Source organism: Mus caroli, chromosome 4, assembly GCF_900094665.2.
Source record: "Mus caroli chromosome 4, CAROLI_EIJ_v1.1, whole genome shotgun sequence".
Taxonomy (NCBI): domain Eukaryota; kingdom Metazoa; phylum Chordata; class Mammalia; order Rodentia; family Muridae; genus Mus; species Mus caroli.
This window is the reverse complement of record NC_034573.1, coordinates 15,423,688-15,435,240: the sequence shown is the minus strand read 5'-3', so window position 1 is coordinate 15,435,240 and position 11,553 is coordinate 15,423,688.

The window sequence follows — 11,553 nt, the reverse complement described above, 5'->3', positions numbered from 1 at the left end:
AAAATTAAAAAAAAAAAGAATGTGTCTGGCAATCCTCAACCATCTGATGATGCTGTAACCTTCAGGGCAGCCCATAAGGCTGTGGGAAAGAACTCTGAGAACATGAGTTCAAGACTACATAAACCAGTGTAATAGCTATTTTTTACAGAATAGCTCAACTTTTCCAAAAACAAAAAAAAGTGAGTGCAATATGAATTGTATGAGGGGTTTAACAGACCAGAAAAAAACAGAGGCAGCTACACTAATGAGTCAACTTAGTCATAAGATATTAAGGAAGGAGACATGAGTTGATCAATAGAGGAAAAAGCCTGGACTGTGGAAGAGAACGGAATAGTTAAAAAACAAGGCTAAGATAGATTGTTACATAATATTAGTGGTGAAATTATTACATAATATTAGTAGTCTTATCCACAGAAGCCACTAACTAAATTTGATCCAGATATTCTACTCCCTAAAGGAGGGAGTTATATGTGCTATCCAAATAGAGGTTGGGGACAGACAAAAGTCAGAAAAAAGATGATGGCTTCATGATATTCCTACTTTCTGGTATTGCTTAATACTTATTAATAATAAGCCTCAGAGTAGGTGAGATAAAAAAGAAAAAAATCCAAAAGTTAAAAGAACATATTGAGGTAGCTAAGAATTACAAAAATGAGCTTCAATGCTGCTTGCATTAGCATAAACAAGAGCTCACTAAATTGCAAAAAAAAAAAAAAAGTTATAAAAAATACTATACTTAAAGCTAACTTTCTCATTTAAAATCAGCCTCTCTGTTTATTTAGACTTGACAACCACAAGTGCCCAAAATCCTCATTGGACTTGCTATGTTAAAATGTATATATACTTGCTGTCTTGTTCATTTGTCTAGAAAGTGTTCTATAAATCAGTTTCTAAGAGTCAGAAAGCTAAGGTCATAAAATGCTGATTCTTGGGATGATTACAAGGTAAATATTAAACGAATACACAATTTCTAAGGAATTAGCTAATGCAAATAAAAGACTTGGCTTTGGTCTGCAAGAGAGAGCTATCTTAAGCAGAACACAGAAATGTCAGCTAGCATCCATTACTGACTTTGAGTCATTCTTCTACCACTCACATTCACTTCCTCAGGCCCCTCTCTCAAGCTAAGGCTGATTCTCAGCAAAGGATCCCTTGACTAGACATTTCAAGTTTAATGTCTAGTTGGGCAAACGTCACTGATACTATCTGTTTCCATACTTTATCAAGGGTATGGATTTAAATCACAAACTATCACAGATTTTTTTTTCACTCTTTCACTTTTTTGCCTACTTTAACAATCTCTCGCATTTCTTAGCTCCTACTCTCCAACCCCACCACCTTCAATTATGAGTCTTATCATCTCTATATTAAATATGCCTCTAATGGAGCTTCAAGTGTCCTAAATTTCTCTTCTCCTCTTCTCTCTTTTGCCCTCTTCTCCTCCCCTTCCTCCTCCCCTCCCCTTTCTCCTCCTTCCTTCCCCTTCTAATCCCCAGCCTTCCCCTTCCCCTCCCCTTCTGTACTCCTGTCCTCTTCCCCATCCCTCTCTATCCTCCCCTTTCCTCTCTTTCCCCCTCCCTACCTTCCTCTATATCTCCTAAATTGTTAGACAGAAGGAAGTCTTCCATCTCAAATTTCTGAGGTTGGGAAGACAGGAATATGTTTCTGCTCCTGACAAAACAATACTGTATTTCTAACATAATAAATCTGAGCTTTGTTTGCTTACAATATTGCAATGGGTGACCAGCATGGAGACACAAACCTGTGATCACAGCACTTGGGAAGGTGGAGCAGATAATCAATGTGAGTTCAAGGTCATTGAAAGTCCCTGTGAAACTATAATGTGGAAACAAAAATAAGATCTAGGTGGAAGATCTTCGTGTCTGTACTGATATCATCCATAGCCTGAAACAACCTGAAGTATTACTTTAAAGTATTTTATTAAAATGTTGCTATTACCTCAATGTTTCTCTTGATGCTCTTATCTTCATGCTTCCTTATTTCAACATGGGTCTCCAACTGGCTTTTGTCAAACATCCTCCTCCTCCCTCCTCCTTACATGACTCTTAATAATTCTCACCACTTAAGTTGTCCTCTGACAGTCATGTATTCTAAAGTTGACCCCTAAAACACCATAGTGACAGGTGGCTCTTCTGTGAAACGGTTAGGTCATGAGAGGTCAGCAACTGGTGAATCACCCATGCTTCAGTAGATGGTCCACATCCATGCTCACATGCTCAGCCCTGGTGAAACCTAATGAGTCACAAATCAATACCACCATCAACAAAAAGACCTGTAAGTGGGATGGAAACTTGGTAGGAGAAGAGATGGTTGTAAGAATAATAAGGAGATAAGGTAGGCAAGAGGGATGGATGTAGCTAGAATGTATTGGTGAACACATGTTTGAAATTGTCAAAGGATAGATTTGTTTTAAAGAATCAGATCGCATGGGGATAGCGCTGTGACAAATGAACTGAATGATGTGAGAGAGAGGAAATGGATGTGGTGAGATGGGGGACAGTACTGGCTCCAGAGTGCCTTCCAGGCCACATAACTCTTCTCTAAGAGTGAGCCACTAGCTAAGACCTGAGCAGTCAGCAATGCAGATAACCAAAGCAGATACATTTGGGTCTGAGAGAGGAACAAGTATGAAGCTACATGATGCAAACATAGGAGAGCATGTCTCAGGAACTGAAAAGAGTCTAGCCAAGACAAGGGTTGGTCAACAGAAACCACTAGCATGCCTTAGGTTTTTATTATTAAATTTTAAGATTACTATACAAAGTAATGGGTAACATTTTGGCATTATCATACATCTGTGCCCATTATACTTGGTTCTAATTTGTCTTCTCTCATGCTCCATGCTCCATTCTTACTGATCCACTTCTCTCCAATAGATAAACCCTTCATGTTCTCATACTACATGTATTATATCCTGTCTCTCTTCCCCAGCCCCATACATTAAGTCGGAATCACCATCGGGTAAAATGAATCACCTGCAACGGTGCCTATCTGTTAAGAATGGAAAAACCTAGAAATTAACAGAACTTGAGAGTATTTTGTATTTATTTGTTGTTGTTTGTTTGTTTTAAAGACAAAATTTCCATCTTCTGCTCCTGGTGGCCTTAAACTTGAAATTTTCATGTTTCAGTCCCCCCAGAGCTTGGATAAGAAGCTCTGACACAACCTGCTGTATGTGCCTTTAAGAATCAGAATACTTGACAACAAATACAGTGTCTGCATTCTTCCTCTCACTAAAGCATAAATTTAATTTTTTCCTTCCTGTAAGTCATCCAAACTGATACAGTGGTATCAATGTATAACAAAGGACACTCTTGGTCATTTCTCAGTGATGCATACGAATTTGACATTCCTCGATATGAAAATTCAGTCACAAAAGACATTTCTGCCTCCAGAGTCTGTCAAAGTGTCTTAATCAAGTTAGCATTCACAATGTGTCACCCCTAAAGCAGCCATCTACTGTAAGAGGTGTGTTAAAGTTCTCTAATGAGGAAGACCAGCGTTAGTGAAGTTTGACTCTGGCCTTGTCATTTTGTTGATGAGAAATAGAAGATGATGGCACATCTCCAGTGAATGCAATCCTTTTAGAACTACAATTGAAGACACCTTTGAGGACAGTGTATCCTAGGGAACAAAAACTGCTAGAAAGAGTTTTCTTGCTTTGCAGTCCTGGTTGCAAAGTGAACATAGATAAGAGTGGTGCTATGTCTCATGTCCCACCCTGGCTCCTTTCAATCCTTTCTGTCCTTTGCTTTTCTTCTCTGCCTTTCTCTCATCTCTATGCTTCCTGCATTATGTGGTTGTCATTCTCAATTAACCCGTGCTATGCTAGTACCCAGTCCCGCTAACACTAATCCTTCACTCTGCACTTGACTCACTGACACCATTTATAAATAATTGACTTTAATCAGTCTCAATTTCCTAATCTATACTAGAACTCCACCACCATCCCACTTGATTACAAAGAGAGAAAATACATGAAAACCAGTCAAAATAGACCCTGACATCAGAAGACTCCTAAAATCTTGGTGTTTGCATACCCAGCCTACCCTTCAAACTTCCCTTCATTCTCTTCCCCTGCCATACCACAGGGCACCAAGCTTCCAGTACACACACACACACACACACACACACACACACACACACACACACACCCCTTAGTTTGGTATCCAAGGTCTGTAAGCTTCAGGTTCCAAATCCAGTGCACTTAGAAGCATATTCTAGCAAGCAGAGTATCTATTTTGATTTTTAGTTTGTGAGCATAAGAAGTTTCAACAAGAATTATATGACTACCCCCACTGATTAAGGAATATCTTTTTCAGATAAATGTCTGTCCCCTCTTCTCCTAAGTTTACTCCAAATGGGTACAGAGTGAGAGCTGGGTGGGTTAAAGCTAAGAAGACCGATAGTAGAGTAGAGCATGTCCCAATCCCTGCAAGGTATGCTGTTGTAGAGGTTGTCAGCAAAAGGAAAAAGAGATCTCACTCACATTGCCTGGCTTCTGGGGACCAGTACTTGAGTATGATCTGAAAACTGGCAGAGGCTGGCCTGATCTATGTGAGAAATGTCTTGGAGATACAAGGTAGAAATGAGACTAGGGAACTAGAAAAGTCATAGGGAAGGGATAGGTGAATGGCTGTATGAGACTAGCACAGTGTAGGCACTATCGAGAGAACACTCGTTTCACAGTACATGCATCCAAATCTCAGGTTAAAGATGTCTCTCAGTGTTGAGAGTCCTCACCTAGCCTGTGCCAGACCCTGGTCTCAATTCCAAGTAACCCCCCAAAAAGAGAAATAGATACAGTCATACACCTTAAATATATACAATGCCCATTTGCCAGTTACCCATTAATAAAGCTGATTTAAAGATCAGAGTAAATCTAAAGGATCCCTAAGCCTGACCCTAAACCCAGCACCGCAGAGGCTCTGAGGAAGCCTTCAGAATAAGTCCTTTTTGCCTCCTTTCACTAAATGGGAACCTTAGGCACCCCTATTGGCACACAGTGTAACAATCTTTCCCTTCCTAGGGGAATCAGTCTCCCACCCTTCCCAGCCCCTGTTGGAGAACCCTTGAAGACACTTTCTGCTTGATGTCATTTCCAAGTCTACCTGAGTTATAAACTCCAGCAGCACAAATCTATGTAGAATTTCTATAAGCTGTCTTCTGGTTAGTTGCAGACAGACCTATTCACTGAAAGAAATGATAATAAACCATCCCTCATTAAAAAGGGGAAAGGTGTTTCCAGAAATTAAGATCAAAATGGAATGTAAAATTTTGGGGATAGAAAAGGGAAGGCCAGGCAGAAGACAAACATTCAGATTCATGTTTGAGGCAAATATATAGCTTCTAGTTGGATTTTGAGATGTATCAGTGAATAAGAATGAAGCAATAAACATGCAAAATAATCTGGGGCTTAAGAAGGTAAAAATTTGGGGGGTGTGATTTATGTGAGGCTCCCTGGGGGCTGAGTGGTGTCACCAGTAGTCCGATCCTGTGGCATTTGACCTACATCCAAGGTGTTACCATTTTAGATAAGACACTGAGTATAGGGGCTTATCAGAAACTCTCCTGGCTTCCATTTATTCTTACGTTATTGTGATAGTATATGTGATATATGTATATACTATAAATAAAAAGTGTTTGACTATAGCTTGTCCATTTTGAACGTACAAAGTAAATAGGATCTTTCATTATAAAAGAGAATGTGGGGCAGAGAAGAAGAAGAAGAAATGTTTGCGGAGTAGGTTACTAAATCTTGGTTTACTTTTCACAATGAAACTGCTCCCTTCTTAACCTTATAAAATTAAAATGAAAATAGCATCGAATGACCTACATTAATCTTCGGTGCTTTTTTTTATATCAGATTTACAGTTTTCCCTAATGGATTTATTCTATTGCAGTAGAAATATTAAAGTTGAGACCCTGAGCCTAGTACATTTTTTTTGTATACCTGATGTTCAGAATCACTGACCTCAGCTCTTACATACTGAATATTAATAATGCTTTAAACACCTTTGGGTTACCGGGTTCTTGTCGTTCATTTTATGAAAGAGTCCATCTGGAAGCTATCTGTAGAATGGGGTCAAATTCTCCCCAGAGGTTAAGTGTAATGTGCGTGTGCAAGGCAAAAGGCAAATGTAGTCAAAATTTCCTTTAAAGATACTGTAATTCAATAGCACAGTTCTCACTCATACTCAGCCCAGTCAGGAGTTTTGCTGGCACTGAGTACACAGCACTTCCCTTATTTATGAGCCACTAGATATAGGCAGACAGTGATATAGGGCAAAATAAAGTTCTTGTTTTCATGCAAATTGCATTGCAGGTAAGGAGGCAGAAAATAATTACATGAACAAGTAAATAAAATTACGTTGGATAGTTTTATATACTGTGAAGACAAATGAAGCAGCAGACAGGAGCAACCCTGACAAGAAAAGATGCTGCTTACCACAGTGTTCAGGAAAGGCCTACCCAAAGCAGGCAGCAAAGAAGCAGAAATGTGTGTTTGGAGGGCTGAGCAGTGCTGGAGAAAGGTCAAATGCTCAGGTATAGAGACAGGAAGAATGCAGTGGGTGGAGGCCAGAGCCTCTGACCTCACAGGTTAGCATATAAATTAGATCTCACTCTGACAGAGCTAGGAATCAGCTCCAGGATTCAGACTGTGGGAAGCAGGAGAGAAGGATCCTTTGCTAATCAAAGACGAGTGCCTTTGAAAGGCAGAAATAGGTTTGGGGAAGGAGGATGAGGCAATACTCTCTTCACTGAAAGATGAGGGTGGCTTCCCCATCACAATGGTGACCACGTGGTAAGAGCTGACTGAATTCTCCACTCACCACCTAGTCTAGCATACTTTCTGTTGCTCTGATAAAACACTGACCTAAACCAGCTTAGGGTATGAACAGGTTTATTTGGCTTACACATCCAGATCACAATCCATTTTTTGAGGGTAGTAAGGGCAGAAGTAGAGACAGGGACCATGAGAGAAAGCTGCTTACTGGCTTACATTCAGCCACAGTTCTTTTATAGCTCACTCCTCCCTCTCATGAAATGATACCTCCCACAGTACAGGGGAACATACTCCATCCTCCATCAATTAGTAAAATTGCTCCCCACAGGCCTCTCTATTTGTTCCCATCTGCTACAGGAGAGGCTTCCCTGATGATGACCGAGCTAGGCCCTGATCTATGAATACAACAGATTTCCATTAGGAGACATTTTATTGCTATATTCCTTTAGCAAGGTGGTCCTCAACCTCCCTAATGCTGTGACTCTTTAATATAGTTCCTCATGTTATGGTGATCCTTAACTATAAAAATTATTTTCATTGCTACTCCATGACTGTAAGTTGCTACCGTTAGGAATCATGCTAATGTCTGACATGCAGGATGTCTGATATGCAATCCCCGTGAAAGGCTCAGTCGCAACAGGTTGAGAAGCACGGCTTTAGCAGAACAGTGGTATTTGGTTTTTCCCTGGGTCCCTGGCCAAGCCTCATATTCTTAGCCACCCAAGCAGTACAGGGTGTGGGTTCCAGCTCTTAGAGTGAGCCTTTACTCAAATCAGATATTGTTTACTTACTCTAACAAGCTTTGTGCCACAGTTGCAACAGTGTGTCTTGCTGGCAGGTCACTCTTGTAGAGTTACAAACCTCTGGGTTTGTTTGGAACTGCCTTGTTGTTTTCCTTTCTCCTTTGGTAGTGGACAGAGTAACTCTCAGAACCAGGAACTGAACATTTCAGTCCATCAAGGTGAAGACTTTAGGGAAATACTAGCTCTATTTCTCTGTGTTTGATAAATTATGTAGGGCTTGTCTTCAGCAATAGGGCTTTATCATTAGTTTGCAGAGAACCATCAATAGCCTGAGTTGTGTGGGGGTTCCAATAAGACACTTCAGCCAACGACTCAGTTGTAACAGAATCTTAGTACTGGAAGATGCCTTTGGTGTCAAGAGAAAGCCAGCTGGGATTTTTATCTCCTCCATTATTTGTCAACCTCATTGTGATCACCTTCATCTATGTATATATTCCAGGAAGCTTCTACTGTACAGGTTTCTACAGGGCCCTCTAATAGCCCATAGTTTTTGTTGTCCTTCCTCATATTCTCCCCCCCCCCGTACCTCTATCTCTGTTTAATCCTCTCATTTCAGCCTTTCCCTTAGACACTCCATAACTATATAGTGTATTTCTCACAGCCCTTACTCTCTACGTATCCTCTGTGCTTGTACAGATTGTAGCTCCCTTACAGTGACTTATGAGCAATCATCTACATGTAAGCAAATGCATATCATATTTGTCTTTCTTGTCTGAGTTACCTCTCTCTGGATGGTTTTTTTCTAGTTCTATCCATTTACCTGTGAATATATATATTTTTTTATCAGCTGGGTGATACTCCATTGTAGAAATGCATCTCGTTTTCTTTATCCACTCTTCTGCTGAGGGACATCAAGGTTGTTTCTGACTTCTGGGTATTATTAATAGCAAAACAATGAACATGTTTGGGCAAATGTTCTTGGATAGAATAAAGCATCCTTTATGCATATTCCCAATAGTAGTACAGCTGGATCTTGGAGTAGATTGATTTGTATCTTGCTGAGGAACAACCACACTGAGTTCTATAGTGGCCATCCCATTTGCACCCCTATCAGCAATGGATTAGTCACCTTTTATTCCACATCCTTTCCAGCATGATCTGTCACTTATTTTATTGATCGTAGCCATTCTGACATGTGTAAGATGAAGTTCCAAAGTCATTTTGATGTGTATTTCACTGATGACTAAAAATGTTAAGCATTTTAAGTGATTCCCATGCATTTGAGTTTCTTGTTTTGAGAATTCTCTATTTAGATCTGTACCTCATTTTTAATGGGCTGTTCCTTGATATCCAGTTGAGTTCTTCATATATTTTGGATCTTAGTCCTCTATTCGGTGTGGGGTTGGTAGTTTTTTTCCCATTCTGTAGGTTACTGGTTTGTCCCAATGCTGTTAAAAAGGTTTTTGCCATATAAAAGGTTTTTGTTTGTTTGTTTTAGCTTCACCCATTATTGGTTATTATTAGTGCCTATGCTAATGGTGTTCTGTTCAGAAAGTCTACTCCTGAGTCAATGGGTTCAACACTATTCCCCACATTCTCTTGTATGAGATTTGGTGTACCTAGCCATATGATGAGGTCTTTGATCCATCGGGAGTAGAGTTTTATGTGGAGTTATAATATGGGTCTACCAAGATTATTATTTGAAACTTCATTATTATGCTGTTAGAGATAAATACATATTTGTTAACAACTCCTAGGAAAATTCATATAACATTATCCTCTGTCTACTTTTTTAATTGGATTTTTTTTCTGTTTTTGCTTGGTCATTTGACATCCTCATACATTTTCTGTATTTTTCTCCTACCACATCCATAGCATTCAAATACTTTCTTCCATTCTGTGTGGTTTCTTTTTACTTTACTGATTATTTTCCTGCCTCTCTTGTAGCTTCTTTGTGTGCTGTAGTCTCTCATCTAGCTTTGCCTCTGTTTGCATTGACCTTACCTATACCCAGCTTGGTGTCAAGACGCTTTCCCATCATGTTGTCTTCAAAAAGTTTTCAAGTCTTGAGTCTGAGTCTTATGTTTATTCCTTAATTTTTTCTGAATTGACATTTCTATGGTATGAGGTGGGGGTTCATTTTTATTTTTCTGCATGTTGATATCCATTTTGCCAACACCATACCTTGAAGCATTTATCTACTCTCCATTGTGTGTCTTCAGTGCCCTCATTCAAATTCGCTGACTATAAGTGCATGGACTTATTTGGTCTTGAAGAACATGTAGAGAAAAAAAAGGCTCATATATTATTTGTGTAAATATGAGTTAATTTAGCCATCATTGAGAAAAATATAAAGTTTCTTCAAAAATTAAAAATAAAATACTATATAAGTCAGCAATCCTACATCTTGAATTTATTCAAAAGAATTAAAACCAATATAAAAATCCTGGTGCTCATGTGCTGAGCTGTTACTGCAGCACAATTCAAGAGCCAACATATGATATTAGCCCAAGCGTTGATCAGTAAATGAATGAATATACAAAACTGATGTTTATGAAAAATGAGATAATAGACCACCGTTAAAAAAATGAAATCCAGTCACTTGTGCAGAACAGTATGCTAACTATAAAAGGCCAGGCACAGAAAAACAAACACATGGCTAGTCTCAGAAGTGGCATGTTGTACAAGGGTCTCTAGAAGAATGGAACTGATAGAATGTGTGCATATTACAAAAGCAGATTTACTAAAATGACTCACATCTAACTGAGAGGGCTTTGGCAGTGGCTTGCTGAGGAGGCTGAAAGCCCAGTAGTTACTCAGTCCACAAAGCTGAATGCTGCAGCTGTTCTAATTCAATACACAAGACATGCAAGATTCCTGGAAACCTGCTGGACTATGATGGAAACCTGCAGAAGTTAGAGTTTGATGCCAGCAAAAGACAGACATGCTCATGGCAAGAAGTGAAGGCAGGCAGGTAAGCACACAGCCTCTTCCTCAGACCCCTTTAACTGGGCCACCTGCCAGCTGGTGCCATCCATCCTGGGAGGGAATCACCAATAATTCACTCCTTCCTGGAAATGCCCTCATACACACATCTAGAGGCAGATCTCTTAAGTGATTGTCAAGTGGCACTCAAGATTAATTAATATAAGTGAAATATTTAAGAAGTCAAACTCACAGGAGTTTGACTTCTTAAATACAATGAAGATTACTAGAAAAGGCAATATGAGAGCAGAAAATGTGGAAATTTGGTTTAATAGGTAGAAAGTTTCTCTCAGGAAGGAGGAATACATTTTTAAGATTTATTATACAGCTGAGTGACTACAGTTAACAATTTATATTTTTAAAAAGTTAAAAGAGTAAATATCAAATATCATACCAGATGCACAGGCAAATAAAGGATGTAACTAATTAAATTGACCTAATTATGCCATATTTTATACATATATCAATTGCTTATACCATTGCTTATACCATTGCTGCCCATAACCATGTGAACTCATAAATGAAACTATTTAATTGAAAATGGCTTAAAGTTTCAGAGGTTTAGACCATTATCCTCATGGCTGGAAGGACGGCAGCATGCAGGCAGGCGTGGTACTAGAGAAGGAATGGAGAGTTCTGTGTCTCTATCTCTAAGCAGCAGGAAGAGAGAGGGCCATAGGATTATTATTACTATCATTGTCTTTATCATTATTGTAGAGAGAATCTCTTGTCCTGTATGGAACCATCACCAATCAATAAAAACATTTTGTTGGCTCATTACCTTAGGTGGGCAATAGGGAGGTGGAAGTTTGGGTACAGGGAGAGGAATCTGGAAAAATAGTTAGGTGTGAGAGATTTGCCCCAGACACAGAAGAAGATGATCATATGAAACTGGGAACCAAGTAACAAGTCATGTGACATGACTTGGAATAATATAAATGGATAAATAAGATATGGGCTAGTCAGGGATCAAGCCTAAGTGTTTATTAATATATAATTAAGTCTCAGAATCATTAT